Source organism: Tupaia chinensis, unplaced genomic scaffold (assembly GCF_000334495.1).
Source record: "Tupaia chinensis unplaced genomic scaffold, TupChi_1.0 Scaffold144134_1, whole genome shotgun sequence".
NCBI lineage: Eukaryota > Metazoa > Chordata > Mammalia > Scandentia > Tupaiidae > Tupaia > Tupaia belangeri.
The window spans coordinates 45,545-61,319 of NW_006203989.1; positions in this window are offsets into that span (position 1 = coordinate 45,545).

Sequence of the window (15,775 nt, forward strand, 5' to 3'; positions counted from 1 at the left end):
GAAAAAGCAATGTAATACACTGTAAAGTTATATGTAATCCAATGTAATATAACGAAGATTATGATGATAATAAAAAAATTTTTAAAAATAAGTATCTATTTAATAAATTTATTTATTATTAAAAAAAAAGTTAACAGTAAATATGTATTATGAAAAAATCTGGGCACTTATTTAAAAAAACTAAATTCATTTTCATTCAATTTTCCCCAGAACTTTTAAGGAACTCAGACATTTCAGTATCAAGAAAACAAATAACCGGGGTCCAGCAGGTGGCATAGTAGTTAAGGCACTGGACTCCCACATGGTCAACTGCAATTCAAGCCCCAGACCCAGAAGCTTGAAAGTCACTCCAGGCACAAGTGTGTGCATGCCCAAAATCTTGAGAGGAGAACAGAAAAGGGATTGCAGCATTGCCATCTTCCCTGGAGGGTGACTTCTCACTTTGTCTCTCTGTCTTTCTCTGCCTCTCTGGCAAGCCCACATGCCCTCTGGGAAAAATCTCTCAAAAAAAAATACAATTAAAAATGAGCAAAGAACCTGAACATTTTTTTCAATAAAGGTATATCAAATGACCAATAGGCATATTAAAAAAAATGCTCAGTTTCACTACTCTCCAAGGAAATGAAAATCAAAACACAGTAAGGTACCATCTCTCATCTCTAAAGATGACAGAAACAGTGTCACAGCTTCTATTTCACTCTGGCATCCATTCTAGCTATTAGGAAGTGAAATGACATGCTTTTCTTTCTATCTACGCATTTCTTTCTCACATAAGAGAAAGAGAGAGAAAAAGAGAGCTCTCCCTGCCCCTCCCTTGCCCTCTCCCACACAAAGGGTATGCTATGGACCTCCAGCCTCAGCCAGCCCAATTTAGGGGTTAGCGTGTATACCTGCTGCATCCAGGGAGCCCCTGGCCTGTGTAATAGGACTCTTCCCATTTAGGGATAGTGCATTTTGCTGTGCCAACATCTGCCCATTCAAATGACATTCTAATGCATGTTTTCATGTATGTGATTTTTTACCTTTGTAGAAGTATTTGAGATCTTTTAACTTATCATGTTCCAAAGTTTGCTTGTTACAATGTGGGCTTTATAAAAATGTTATTATTGGGACCAGCAGTTAGTGTAATGGCTATGCCACTGGACTCCCATGTAGTCGACCACTGTTTGAATCCCACACCCAGTGGCTTAAACTCATGCCGGGTGCGTGGCATGCATGCCCAAGATCCCAAGAAGAGAATGGAGGAGAAGGGATTCCAGCATGGCCATCCCCCCGGGGGGGGGTGATTTCTCGCTTTCTGTCACTCTGTCTCTCTCTGTCTGTCTGGTGAGCGCACACGCCCTATAGCAAAACCTCTAAAAAATATAATTAGTTATTGGGCAGTTAATTAGTTATGGGGAAATTTATATGTATTATTTGTAAATGTGGAATAAATAACAGAAGAAACAGACTTGAAAAACAGGGACTTTAGGCTGGAGATTGATGGTGGAGGGTAATGTTTTTAGAGTAGTCCACCCCCTGTAGTTTTTGTCTTCCTTAACAATGATGCTGCAAGAAGTTTATCACCAGCCATGTTTGTTAAGAACCCCCTTAAGCAGACCCTGGAACTGCATTATTTAGAGTTCAGTGTTCACAAACAGTCCAGTGAACACATGTCGCACCAAGGCGTAATAACACCAAACCCTCCACTCCTTTATTTATTTTTGGGCTTAAAAAAAACCATCAAACATACTCCATGCCCACAGAGCCCAAGGCAGGACCTAGCACAGTGGGTTGTTAGTGACTTCAACAGACTGGATTATGTCAGACCCTGCAACAGAGAAAGGATCTGACTTCAGCACACAATCTAAACTAAGACCATTTCCCAGCACCACCCTGTTCCCTGCACCTTCAAGGCCCCAGCTGGACTTCACCTTCCTCCCTCCTCTATCTATCCAGGCTAAAATGACCTTCTCATCCCCCACTCCCTCCAGTCTCTCAGCAGCCCTTGCTCTGTTCTCAGACTCGATCTCTTGGGAAACCAAAGCAGTTACATGCTGAATGGAGAAACTTCATCACGTGACAGGCACGCCAGTGACAGGCACTCCAGTCCACTGAGCCTCAGAAGGGGCACAGTGGGGGCCATCCCCTGCCCAGACTGGCTGCAGTCTCTCTGCAGAAAACTACCATAGAGAGGCAACTGCCCAGAGGAGGCAGTGAAATGGAGAATTGCCCCAAATACACAGCCCCTGAAGTACCAGGGACAAAGACTGGAAGGTACCTCCTGGCGGGTCTAAACAGACTCACTGGCACCCTGCACTCCTCCAGCCTTGGCTGTCAGGTGAGAAATCACAAAGGGGCCTGGGCAGGAGGAGGAGGGGGAGAGCAAAAGGGCAGAGTGCCTGGGGCTGCCCTTGCATGGGCCTGGATGGCACCCCAATGGGGTCCAGCTCAGGACTCAGCTTTCCCTAAGTCAGTGGAGATTTGGACCTGCTCCCGGGCACTTCACCAAGCCAGGGAGCTAGAGGGACCCAGGTCCAGCCTCAGCTGAGCTCCCCTTCCGACCGCCCTCCCCACGCCACAGCGGGTAACCTCCTAGGCTGGCCCCAGCGTGGACTGCGAGGAGCTCGGATTGGGGTGAACTCCGCGCCTGTAGCACCAGTGGGTGCACTCCCTCCCCACCCCTCATAGGCTCACCTGCCAGGATCCGAGCCACACCCCTAGGTGCGCACAGTCACGTGGCACCACGGTGGGTCTGTGGGGCTCAGCTCACACTTCTCTCTGGTGAAACGCAAATAAAGCAGCCCCACTGCAGCCCGACCTGCACAGCCCTGGGCGAGCCTGTCCCCACCAGGCCTCAGGGTGCAAGGGCAAGCCCTCCCCTCGCCCTCGCCCCCGCCCCGGCCTTCACCCCTCCCCTCCCAACCCAGCTCCGGCTCCCCAAGGCGGCGCCCAGCCTGGCACCAAGGGGCCGCGATGGGTCCTCCAGAGTGCCTTCTCCCAAGCTGGGCGGCGTCCTTCATTCTTGCCGGCGACTGAGGCGGGTGCCGCCATTGCCTTACCTGGAGAGCCCTGGACGTTCCTTAGGTCCTGAGCGTCCACAGCCCTGCGGGACGGGGAGTCCAGGGCTGTTCCTCGACTCCCCACCTCGGCCATTGCCCCCAACCCCCAGGTGGAAAATCTCTCTGCGCTGTGGAGAGGGAGGAGGGCACGTGAGGGTACCAGAGCAGTCCAGCACAGCACCCAGCACTGGGGGCAGCGCCAAGGAGCCTCCAGGGGATGGAGGAACCGTGAGGGCTGTGGGAGGCCACCCACCGGGAGCAGGACAAGCCAGGCAGCTAGGTGGTCGGTGGACAGTCCTGTTGTTGCCTCAGGGCTGCACACACTTGCACGCCCTGTCCCGGCAGCAGTCCGCACTTCCCGCTCAGTTCAAATTCAACCCTGTGGTTCTCCTGTTTCAGTTAGGAATGCTTTAGGCCAAAATGAGAGACCAGCAACGCCATTCTCTTTCTAAGCAGCTGGATGTATGGCTGAAGATGCTCCATCCTGAGACAAATAGGTGCTCTAGGGACTGGTCTTGACTTTTTTTTTTGGTAGGGACCTCAATCAGAAAAATGTCAGAAAAATATGTTCAGGAAGAAAAAAAATAAAGCCAAACAAATGTCTTTTTCCAGCAAATTTAGCCCATTTGATTTTTTAAACTGAAGTAGTGTGGTAGACTCAGGGCTCAGCTTCTGAGAAGAAAGGCTAAGATGAAATACCTGTTTTCTGATAGGCATGTCTGTGTGCCTCTAGAACTTCACTCAAGTTTCAACAAGAAAAACCCACTTCAGCACTTTTCTTGGTCTGAGAAGTCATCTAATTTAAGGGACAATTAAGTACAATTAAGTAAATAATATATCTGTATGTATCAGACAAATCAGGAAAATGGCAGTCAAGTTAGGTGATGCAAAAAAGGCACTGTGTTATGGGCAAATGGACTCACACTACATTAACTGCACTGTGTAACTCTTGGCTACTCCTGGCCTTGGTACTCTAATGGGTAAAGTGAGGCGGTAAGACCAGGTGATGTCCAGTTATTAATGGTCTATTTCAAAATTATGGTGTAAAGGGTCCTGATAGATCATTGGGATAGTTATTGGAAATAACTTGATGAGGACAACAGAGGTTGTCCTTAAATAGAAAATGTAAAAGCATAAAGGTTAAGACTGAACCAAAAGGGAGGGGGTAGGAGGCATGCAGAAATGCACCTTGGTGACATTTGGAGAATGTGTATCGGGTTCTCCTCCAAAGTTTGTATTTACTGACATATACGGCCACACTCTCTGGAAACGTAAAACAGCCTTCTGTTGTTGCATCTGCTCAATTCCCATGGAGACCTGCTTTGGCTCAGAGGATGTGGAAGGGAAATAAACAGAAAAAATAATTAGAGAAAGATAAAAGGGGTCTTTTCTCCAGGACAAGGCCTTTAGCCTCCTGAAATTCCACACTATTGCAGCCAATACTGTGCACAGACTGCTTTCTCACAGGTCTTCCTTTCCCAAACGTCCAGAACACTCAGCCAACTGCCACTGATGTGAAGGGAATGCATTCCAACTCCAGGAGGACCAGACCATGGTGGAGCTTCTAGTGCACAAGGGCCCCAGCCCTGCTTCTGTGAGTAGGAGCCCTGCCCCCTGCCTCTGATCACACACCCTGCCCCTGCCTCTATGCGCACAAGCCCCGCCCCCTGCCTCTATGAGCATGCCCAGCAGCCCCACCCTCAGAGGAGTGCCTGAGCTCTGCTTTGTTGTGGTCCTCAGTGTTGGGTTCTGGTTGTTAGTGATCGTGTTGGTTTTTGGAACTGGCCTAAGAGAGGTGAGGTCCCTCAAGCTGTAGTTCTAGATGAGAAGATTTTTTTCCTCAGGAAAAAGAGGGTCCAGGCAATTAAAAGCAATGCCACTGGTGGATATGCAAACCAAAAGCCGAAGGAGAACATGAACCCTCTCTCGGAATACTATGTCAGACATATAGATCTCGGGAAAACTCACAAAGCTGCCCTCACAGGCAACGTGGCCAAAGTGCAATGCATCCTGTCCCTACGTAAAAATAATGTAAACGAACAAGACAAATGTGAAAGGTAATAGGGCCCAAGGACGGGCATGAGGGCTACCTGGGCATGCACCTGTCAGCTCAGCAGGCACCCAGTGTGCTCCTCAGTTTCACCTGGCACCAAGCCTTGGGGCCCGTCCCTAGGTCCCCTTGATGAGCAGCAGACCAAAACCAAGCTTCGGCTGGTTTCAGATCTGCTCATAACTACTCCTACTGAACACTTTCTTCACAATTATAGAGTGACGTAACTTGCAAAATAAAATAATACACATTTCCTTTTTGCTTAGTTTTAGTTTTCGGTTTTTCTATGAAGTGCATGTGGTCCAGGAGAAAGAGAGACACAGACAGAGAGTGTGTGAGAGAGAGGGAGTAAGTGAGGAATCATTCCCTGGGGGGATGGCCACCCACAGTCCTCTTCCCATTCTCTTCTTGGGATCTTGGATACAGTGGGACACATGCCTGAGGTGTTTTTCAAGTTGCTGGGTGGAGAAGCAAGCTGCCAGGTCAGCCATGTAGGATTCAACTGCCTTAGTCACTGCCACTGGCTGGCCAGTACACGTTTTATTTTAATGTGCTCATTTTAAATACAATAATGTTACAAAAATTATGAAAAAGTGAGTAATGAGAAAAATTCTCACCATAGTTATGTCAGTTATGGGCTAAAAAAAAATTTTTTTTGGAGAGATTTTCGCTATAGGGTGCGTGCGCTCGCCAGACAGACAGAGAGAGACATAGAGACAGAAAGCGAGAAATCATCCCCCAGGGGGGAAGGTCATGCAGCAATCCCTTCTCCTTCCTTATCCTCTCAGGATCTTAGGCCCCCATGCACATGCTCCTGGCGTGGGTTTTAAGCCACCAGGTCTGGAACGTGAACCGCGGTCGACTATGTGGGAGTCCAGCGACATAGCCATTATGCTAACTGCTGGTTCCCTGGGCTAAAATTTTTTTGAATTAAGTCCAATATCCATTTTATGTCCCTATGTGTGTGTGTGTGTTTTCCTTGCCAAGGGTCCTTAGAAACTTTCAAGTGGGAAGATGATTCTTTGTTCTCAAATAGACTCTATTTTCTCTAAATGTGAGCTCTTTTTATGTTTCTCAATTTTGCATTAACCAAACAAAAATATCAAACTCTTTGATGTTTGAGTCATCACCATTGTAATGATTCTAAGAAAATTTTTGTAATGTAGTAAACAAAGACTTACCTTTCTACATGTCAAAATGTGTTGTTAATTACCTCAAAATATTATTAATTAACAGCTTAAGAGACAGGTAAATGAATGGAACACAATAGGAAACCATAAACAACCAAATATATGTAATAATTTAGTACCTCATACAGGCAACACTTCATATTCATTATGAAAAGTTGAGTTAATCGTAAGTGAAGTGCCTTTTAACTATTTGGAGAAAACTAGTGATAGAGTTTTTTTTTTTTTTTTGAGAGGTTTTCGCTATAGGGCGCGTGCGCTCGCCAGACAGACAGAGAGAGACATAGAGACAGAAAGTGAGAAATCACCCCCCAGGGGGGATGGTCACACTGCAATCCCTTCTCCTCCATTCTCTCGGGATCTTGGGCACGTACGCACACGCGCCCGGTGTGAGTTTTAAGCCACCGGATCCAGGACACGAACTGCGGTCGACTACGTGGGAGTCCAGTGACATAGCCATTACACTAACTGCTGGTTCCCTAGTGATAGAGTTTTAAGTTTTGAAAATAAGTTACTAATGGAGCATAGATTAAGAAAATTTAAATATATGATAATAGAAGTATGAGGAAAAAAACAAAAATGCCAATTTATACATTTTTCATGTTGACAAAGACTTTCCTAAGAAGGATCTTAGAGCAATCACTCTGAAGGTTAATTTTAGCAAAATACAAATTGCAAATACATATATTGTCATTTAAGCATCATAATGGTGTCCTGTGAGATAACTATTGTATTTAATCTCTCTTACTGGTGAGAATATTGAGGCACAGAAATACTGAATAAAAAAAAACTCTGTGTAAGGGAAACCAAATAATAAAAATAGGGACCAGCAGTTAGTGTAATGGCTATGTTGCTGGACTCACATGTAGTTGACCACCGGTTGAGTCCCAAACCCAGTGGCTTAAACTCATGCCGGGTGCATGTGCATGCATGCCCAAGATCCCAAGAGGAGAATGGAGGAGAAGGGATTGCAGCATAGCCACTCCCCCCAGGGGGTGATTTCTTGCTTTCTCTCTCTCTCTGTCTCTCTCTATCTTTCTGGTTAATGCACATGCCCTATAGAAACAAACAAAGAAACGAAAAACAAAAAAACACAACAACAAAAAACCTCTCAAAAAATAATAAAAATAAAAGACAACATATTTGCAAAATATTAACAGTATGTACATCTCAGGTGAAAAATTGTATCTCTGCTTTATAGAGAATTCTTTCAAACAAACAAAGAAAATGTCCAATTTGGATTTGGGCTAAGTTCTTTTTTGCAGATCTACAAGGGACCTACAGACATAGGAAAAATATTTAGTGGCTCTGGTAAAAAAAGGAATTAAGTTTAAAGAGGTATGAAATACTTTTTTCATCCACAAACTTTGACGGTAAAGAGCAATAATGCATTATAGTAAATTGCAGTGCATCCATAGGATGGAATACTATGCTCATTGAAGGTGGCAGCAATAGAGATGTACGTTAGCATGCGAAGATGTACTTTCAGTAGATCAAATGAGAGAACAGTCTGTTTGGAGTGGCTTAGTGGTTAAGGGAGCCAATCCCACATGGCTAAGTGAGCTGTTAGAATCTTCACCACTGTGGTTTGTAAAACATACCAGGTGTGTGTGTGGTGAGGAGGGATTTCCCAAAGCCCTCTAAGATGGAGAAATGGAGGAAAAGGTATTGTAAAATCACTGTGTGTGTGTGTGTGTGTGTGTGTGTGTGTGTGTGTGTTGAGGGGGCATTTCTTTATGCTATATTTTTAGTGGAGCCCTCTTCTCTCATACTACTTTATATAACCAAATTTATTTAAGTTACAGTAATAAGATTAGAACTGCCATAGAGCTGTTGTATATATCATCTGTAATAATTTAAGGCATCATAAATTGTGAGATGCCCAATTACTTTGTGCATTAGTAATTTTTTAAATGCTGCCAATTATTGTTGTAATATTTTCATGGACTCTTAGTGGCATTTCAATGTCATAGATGTTAAATTGTGAGACCATGAGCATCTCAGACTCGTTCAAATGTATAGGATTATCTCTATGAAAACATGTCTGTAAAGTTGATATAATTGTATCATTTTCCTGAATTAAAAAGTCATCTTTGGGCCAGCTGGTGGCAGGGTGGTTAAGGCAGCTGGATCCCATATGGCTAACTACATGGTCTGAGTCTTAGGCCCCACAGCTTGAGGAACATGCTGGATGTACATGTGTGCGTGACCCAAATCCCCAAGGAAGAACGCATGAGAAGGAATTGTGGCATGACCATACACTGTGCGAGGCTGCTCCCTCCCATCTCTCTGTTTCTGTTGAATGCATGCCTCTCTGGCAATTTTTTTAAACTGTGGTCTTTGTTAACTAGCAGTATTTGTAATACTTACAATATCTAATCCTTTTGAGCCATTATTTGGCTAGATACTAAATACTTCCCATATATTCTCAGTAAGCATTCTATTGATGTCCTTTGACATAAATACTATTTCTTATCTCTATTGTATTGGTAAGAAAATTGAGGCACAGAAGGGATAAATGATATCCAGTAAGTTAGAGCCTATAGTAGGGCTCAAGGCCAGGTGGTGGTGCAGTAGCAACACAAGTGGACTCCCATGGGGAAGGTCCTGGTTTTGTATCCTGGGACCCACCTGAGCATGTTGAGTACATGTTATTGTGATCTGTGTGTACTGAGTCTGGGGTGGCAGGAGTGCTTGAGGCATAAAAAAACATATTGGGGGTTTCTATTTTGTCATTGCTGCTGTTGTTAAGGTTTTTGCTATAGGGTGTGTCCACTCAGCAGAGAGAGAAACAGTGAGAGGGAAGATGAGAAATCACCCACCACGCACAAGGCTTGGGCATACTACAGTTCCCTCTCCTCTGTTCTCTTGGGATTTGGGCACACATGCTCTCATGCTGGCATGAGTTTCAAGCCTCTAAATCCAGGACTTGAACCACGGTCAGTCATGGAGAATCCAATGCCTTAACCACTGTCAGGACCATGCAGCCAACACAGGCTTAATATAAAGGAGCTGCCCCTTATGCCTAAAACAAGTACTGGGCTGAGAAGAACTGTAAGAAAGGTCAACAGTTTACGAGTTCCAATTCTCCACTGTGTTGCTGTACTGGTCTGTGCTCAATTTCTCTGCCATGAGCTTTACTGACGGTACCCTATAAGGGCAAAATAACACCCTCAGCCTTACTACAACTTTACAATGAAGCCAATTAGTGATCCTAAAGGAATGTGGTTTCTTAAGGTGGCAGCGAGGAAATTTGAGACTCCTCCACTCACCTGTATTAAGCCAAAATTAGTATATGTTAGGTTAAGTTAGTATAAGCCAAATTAGCGTTAGTAGCATATGTAGACTAAGTTAGTTTAAGGCTAATTTTACATAAATACCCCTTGTTAAAGCTGCAGGCCAAAGTTAACTTATGTTAGGCCAAGTTAGCACATCCACTGCCATGACAGGGACTCAAAGATAGAGCATAAGAATTCACTGATTAACAGACTCACAGGAATTCAGCAAATAAAATGCAGGGACTTGTGGATTAATAGAAGAAGGACAGATCTGGCTAACAGTAACAGAATAAACAAACCTGAAGGCTCCAGGGGGAAAATTAACTATCTTAGCTGGGAGTTCTTATCTAGTTCAGGCAAGCTACAGGTAGTCTTTAATTACAAACAGTTTCTCCCCTGTGAGCTGTTAACTTTGAAAAACTGCTAATAAAACATGCTGTGTTGTCTCCTGAGCTACAAGATGCTCTCATCCAAAAAGGCCCTGTCCAGTAATCAAGATTTAAGAAGAAAATGCACCAGATAAATGGAATCCTTCTGAGGACTGTGTTTGATTACACTTAATCAAAAAGAACAGATATTGTGTTTTATTATTATGGTTCCCATGTTTTGAATACCCCATTTCTTAGAGTAAATCTTTTACTTCCCCCTCACCTCTCCTACTTCTGTAAAACATCCCTCAATAAATATATATGTTTGATAGCCACTGGGGCTGCAGTCTTGAGCTTGCTCTGACTGTATTCGGCTGAGAACATGCTAAAGAGCAGTGACGTTTCAGCCTGAATTTCTGCTCACCCACACTGCATTCCTGAGTATGAGCTTCAACCCACCCCAGTTGGAGCAGGCTTCCAGCAAACCACCACATCATCTGCTGGCCCCAATGGAGTTTCTTTCTCTCTGTCTATCTCACTCCCTAAGTCCCTGACTTTGATGGAATGAATGAATTAATGAATTGATGGATAGCTAGATAAAATCCCAACCCAGTTAAGCTGAATCCATAGGGCATGCTTTTCCTGTACACATAGGCTATGGTTTCATTCATGTTGTGAGTAATAAGAGTTAGTAAATATTGTGCATTTTTCAGATGAAATTAAATATTTGTATGATGGCACAGGAATAACATGCTACTTAATGTTTACAGTTCCATGCATAATGGTATGTTTTGAAACAGGACACTAAAATTTTCTGAAATGTGTTCATTCTTTCATAGAACTGCTCTATATTTGGCCTGTGCCTGTGACCATTCATAAATGGTGACTCTTTTGGTAGGAAGAAAATGCCAGCTAGATCTTCTGGATGGTGAACACAAGACAGCTTTTATAAAGGTATATAGTAGAGAACTGTTTCAGCATGAGATGGATTTAAGTACTTAAAATTAATCTCATTTAAGTATAACTAACTGGTGAAACCTATAGAATGCTTAGTTTGAATTCTTAGGACTTACAATTTATTTCTTGGTATGATACTGATAGGCTATCCAGTGCTGGAATGAAGAATGTGCAAGCATTCTAGAGTATGGGGCCAATCCAAATGTTGCAGATTACAGTGACAACACTGCTCTTCATTATGCTGTTTATGATAACAATGTATCAATAGCAGAAAAACATCTTTTCCACAATGCTCATATAGAAGCCAAAAACGAGGTATGCATCAAAATGTATTTTCTAAATATGAGGGGTAGTTGTTTAAAAGATGACGTATGTTGGGTCAGTTTTCTACATTTGAAAGCTTAAGCATACCCTGAATGAAAAGGTTTTAAAATAACATAACTGCATAAAATTTCAAGTTAAATATTGATATTTTCTTGCCTTAGGACTTGTGCAGTCACCAGAGAGAGAGAAAGGCAGACAGAGAGGAATAACAAAAAATTGCTCCCTAGGGGAATGATCAAGCCTCAATCCCTGTTCCTCCATTTCCCCCTAGGATTTTGGAAACACACACACACAAGCACCCAATGTGTTTTGCAAGCGACTATGTCTAGAACTTGAACCCTGCAGTTGACCATGTGAAATCCAGAGCCATAATATGGAGAACCACCACACCATCTGCTGGCCCTAAATATTGATACATTTATTTATTTATTTATTTGAGACATTTTTGCTATAGGGTGTGTGCTCTTGCTGGAGAGACAGAGAGAGGTAGAAATCATGGAGATGGCCATGCCACAATCCCTTCTCATCTATTCTCCTCTCAGGATTTTTGGCATGCACTCACACACACCTGGAGTGAGTTTCAAGTCTGGGATTCAAATTACAGTGGACCACATGGCAGTCCAGCACTGCATTGTGCCACCTACTGGCCCTAGGTATTTTTAAAGAAATACTATAGGATACAGTATTTTTTTTAGGTTGTTTGTTTTTTAAATAATTATTTATTTACTTATTATTATTTAATTTTTTATAGTGCACTCAATAGAGAAGGCAGAGAGAGAGAGGGAAAGTAAGAAAGCAACCCACCGAGTTCAGGACTTGAGCCACATCATCCATGTGAGAGTCCAGCCCCTTAATCACCACACCATCTGCTGGCTCCAGAATATGGCTTTTAAAAATGCATTTATGGCAAATGTTTGTAAAACATCATATTAATTAAGGGCAAAATATGTTTATTCAAATATTTTTCTACCTCATTTTTTACATTATTAGTGTAAAACAATATTGAAAAGCAAAATTGGCCTTTAAAGTAGGCCTTCTCTTAAAATTCAGACAAAGCAAAACCATTTTACAATGAATGGAAATCATTATACTATTGACAAATTTCTTAGAACAGTAAATAGTCTAAAAGTAATATAACTCTCAGTGGCAAAGTTTAAGAGGAAAAATGGAAAGGGAAATGAGAAACTAGAAATATTCAGGCTAATTTTGAAACTAGATAGTAGAAGGAAAATACCATAAAGATTTCATTTTCAATTGGTTTATTTATTTGTGTGGTGTGTGTGTGTGTGTGTGTGTGTGTGTGTGTGTGTGTGTGTTTTTTCCCTAGATAAAATATTTAGACAAAGAGCTCTTCAATTTTGGGAAGAATAATACTCAATATGAAAAAGAGAGTGAGTGAATTGTAACCTGCCTGGAGATCAATTTAGAGAACTTTGAGGAAACCAGATTGGTGGTAAATGGGGTCTGATTAAGTGGGAAAGGAAGGAATTGGAAGAATCAGCCATTTAAATAGTGATTCTAATAGATCCCGCCCTAAAGAAGGTCTTGGCTTAGGGAGCAATGCAGGGACTGCAGCATACCATGATAAATGCTGTAATAGGAGCAAATACTTTTGGAACTGGTGAATTATTTTTTTTGGGGGGGGGTGGTGGAGTGGGAAGGGGTTTTCTTTTTGCTATAGGGCGCGTGTGCTTGCCAGACAGACAGAGAGAGACAGACGGACAGAAAGCAGAAAGCAAGAAATCACCCCTCAGGGGGGATGGTCACACCGCAATCCCTTCTCCTTCATTCTCCTCTTGGGATTTTGGGCACTCATGCACACGTAGTTTTAAGCCACTGGGTCTGGGACCCGAACTGCGGTAAACTACATGGGAGTCCAGCGACATAGCCATTACACTAACTGCTGGTCTCCGGAACTGGTGAGTGTTTGAAGTGAGTTTTGAAAGTGACTGGAGTTCATGTTGTAAGATAGAGAAGGGTATTTCAAAGAGGACTGAAAGGAAGGGACTAATTTTTAGTTACTTTTTATATTATATGTTTAAGCGCATAGGATGTTTTTATTTCTTTTTTGTTTGTTTGCTTGTTTGTTTTTGCTGTAGGGCATGTATACACATCAGAGGGAGACAGAGAGAGAAGGAAAGTGAGAAATCACCCCCCTAGGGGGGATGGCCACACCTCAATCCCTTCTCCTCCAGTCTCCTCTGGGGATTTTCTGCATACATTCATATGGACCCACTATTATTTTCAAGTCACTGGATTTGGGACTCAAAGCACACAGTCAGAGATGAACTCAATACTTATGTGGATCTGACACCTTGATCTGCATGCCACCTGCTGGCCCCAATCGGATCTTTTTAAAGTAAGTTTTTCAATTGAGAAAAGTTGAGAAATATGTCACTTTGTGAATAACTTGTTTTTACTGTTTTACAGTGGCACTTAACCCCATTGTTACTTGCTGTGCTGAAAACAAGCAGTAGATGGTTGAATTTTTAATAAGGAAAAGAGCAAACATACAAGGTATAGTACTGCTGTTTTTGTTTGTTTGGTTGTTTTTTTTCTTTTCTTTTCTTTCTTTCTTTCTTTCTTTTTTTTTTTAAGAATTTTGTTTTAGAGCAGGTGTGCTTGCCAGACAGAGACAGATTTTGGAAATAAAACCAGATCCCCATCTTTCACTGCTTACAAAATAAACTTGAGGACCAGTGAGTGGCAGGAAGTTCAGGGCAGCTGGATCCCACATGGCCAACTGTGTGTTCAAATCATGAAGCCAGTGGCTTGAAAATAATGCTGGTTATGTATGTGTGCATGCTCAAAATTCCAAGAGGAAAATAGAGAAGAGTTTGTGATGTGGCCATTTACCAGGAGGTAATTTCTCTCTGTCTCTGTCTGTCTCTTTTCAGTGAGGACATGGGCTCAATAGCAATCCAAAACAAAACAAAACAAAACAAAAAAACTGAAATGGATTAAAGCCCCAAACTATAAAATTTCTTGAGGAAACAAAATATTGGCATAGGCAAATATTTCTTGAATAAGACCCTTAACGCAAAGGCAACAAAACCAAAATTAGACAAATGACATTACATCAAGCTACAAATCTTCTGCACAGCAATGGAAACAATAAATAAATGGAAAACCCGCAGTGGGCTAGCCCTGTACCCAAGTGATTATAGGAGCTGAAGCCCACATGGCTGACCACACAGTTAGAATCCTGTTCCTGGGGACTTGAAAAACATACTGGATGTGTGTGTGTACCAAATCCCAAAAGAGAACAGGGATTGTGGCATGAGCAAACCCCACTGGGGAATACTCTGTCTCTCTGTCTCTCTCTCTCTCATGAGTACACATGCCCCTGTCTGCTAAGAAAAGAAAAGAATAGCAATCATTTGTACTGGGCAACCTAAGGAACTGTTGTATAGCAGGATTCACAATCCCTTATTATATTAATTGGCGTTTGTTATTTGTAATCTGATTTTTTGTCATGTGATATGTTAACTAAAGGGACTTCCTATTAAAGTTCTTAAAGTTCTGTGAAGTGTGGACTTAAGTTTACTGTGTGACTCAATATTCTTAACTTTTTTACAGTATTTTTGAACCTGTCTTTACATACTTTTTTTTTAAAAAAAACTATAATTTACCAAGATGTGTTGAAAATCATTCTGTCTTTTGGATGATTCTTTGCATTAAATTGATTTATTTGAAGAATGTTGATGTTAGGTTATCCCTAAATGACGGGTAAGTGCCATGACCAGATTCTGTGGATTCATTACTTTTTCCTTTCTAGCATATTTTTTCTTTTTTTCTTTATTTTTTATATACATTCAATCACATTGTTTAGCTTACAAAGTGAACATTTCAATATGTGAACATTTCTCCCCAGTTCAGTTGATCAAAATATCTTCAATAGGTGACACCACACCTCCCTGTCCTGTCAATGCTCTGCCTCTGTATTCCTCCTCCAAATGACCTTCCCTAGGCTCCACTCCTCTACACACACTACATCTGGTATTTACACCCATTTCTTGTGTTTCTATATCTTTTAGTCAATCAGTTTCATTCATAGAGTGCAGACACTTGGCATATATTAAGTAGGGACATATAATGTCTCTCCTTCATAGCCTGGCTTGCTTCACTCAGCAGTAAATCTTCCATATTCTTCCACTTTCTGTCAAAATCCAGGGTTTTGTTGGTTTATATGGCTGAATAGTATTCCATAGAGCATATGTGCCACAGTTTTTCAATCCATTCATTCGTACGGGGGTATTTTGGGTTGGTTCTATGTCTTAGCAATTGTGAATAGTGCCGCAATAAACATCGATGAGCAAGCACTTTTCCAATGAAGAATTCTTCTGTCCTTTGGGTAGATAGCGAGGAGTGGGATTGCGGGATCATATGGTAGTCCTATTTGTAGATTTTTGAGGAATCTCCAAATTGTTCTCCACAGTGACTGGACCAATTTACATTCCCACCAGCAGTGTAAAAGAGTTCTCCTTTCACCACATTCCTGCCAACACTTATCATTTTTTTTTTTTAAATCTTAGACATTCTGACTGGGGTTAGGTGGTACCTCATTGTT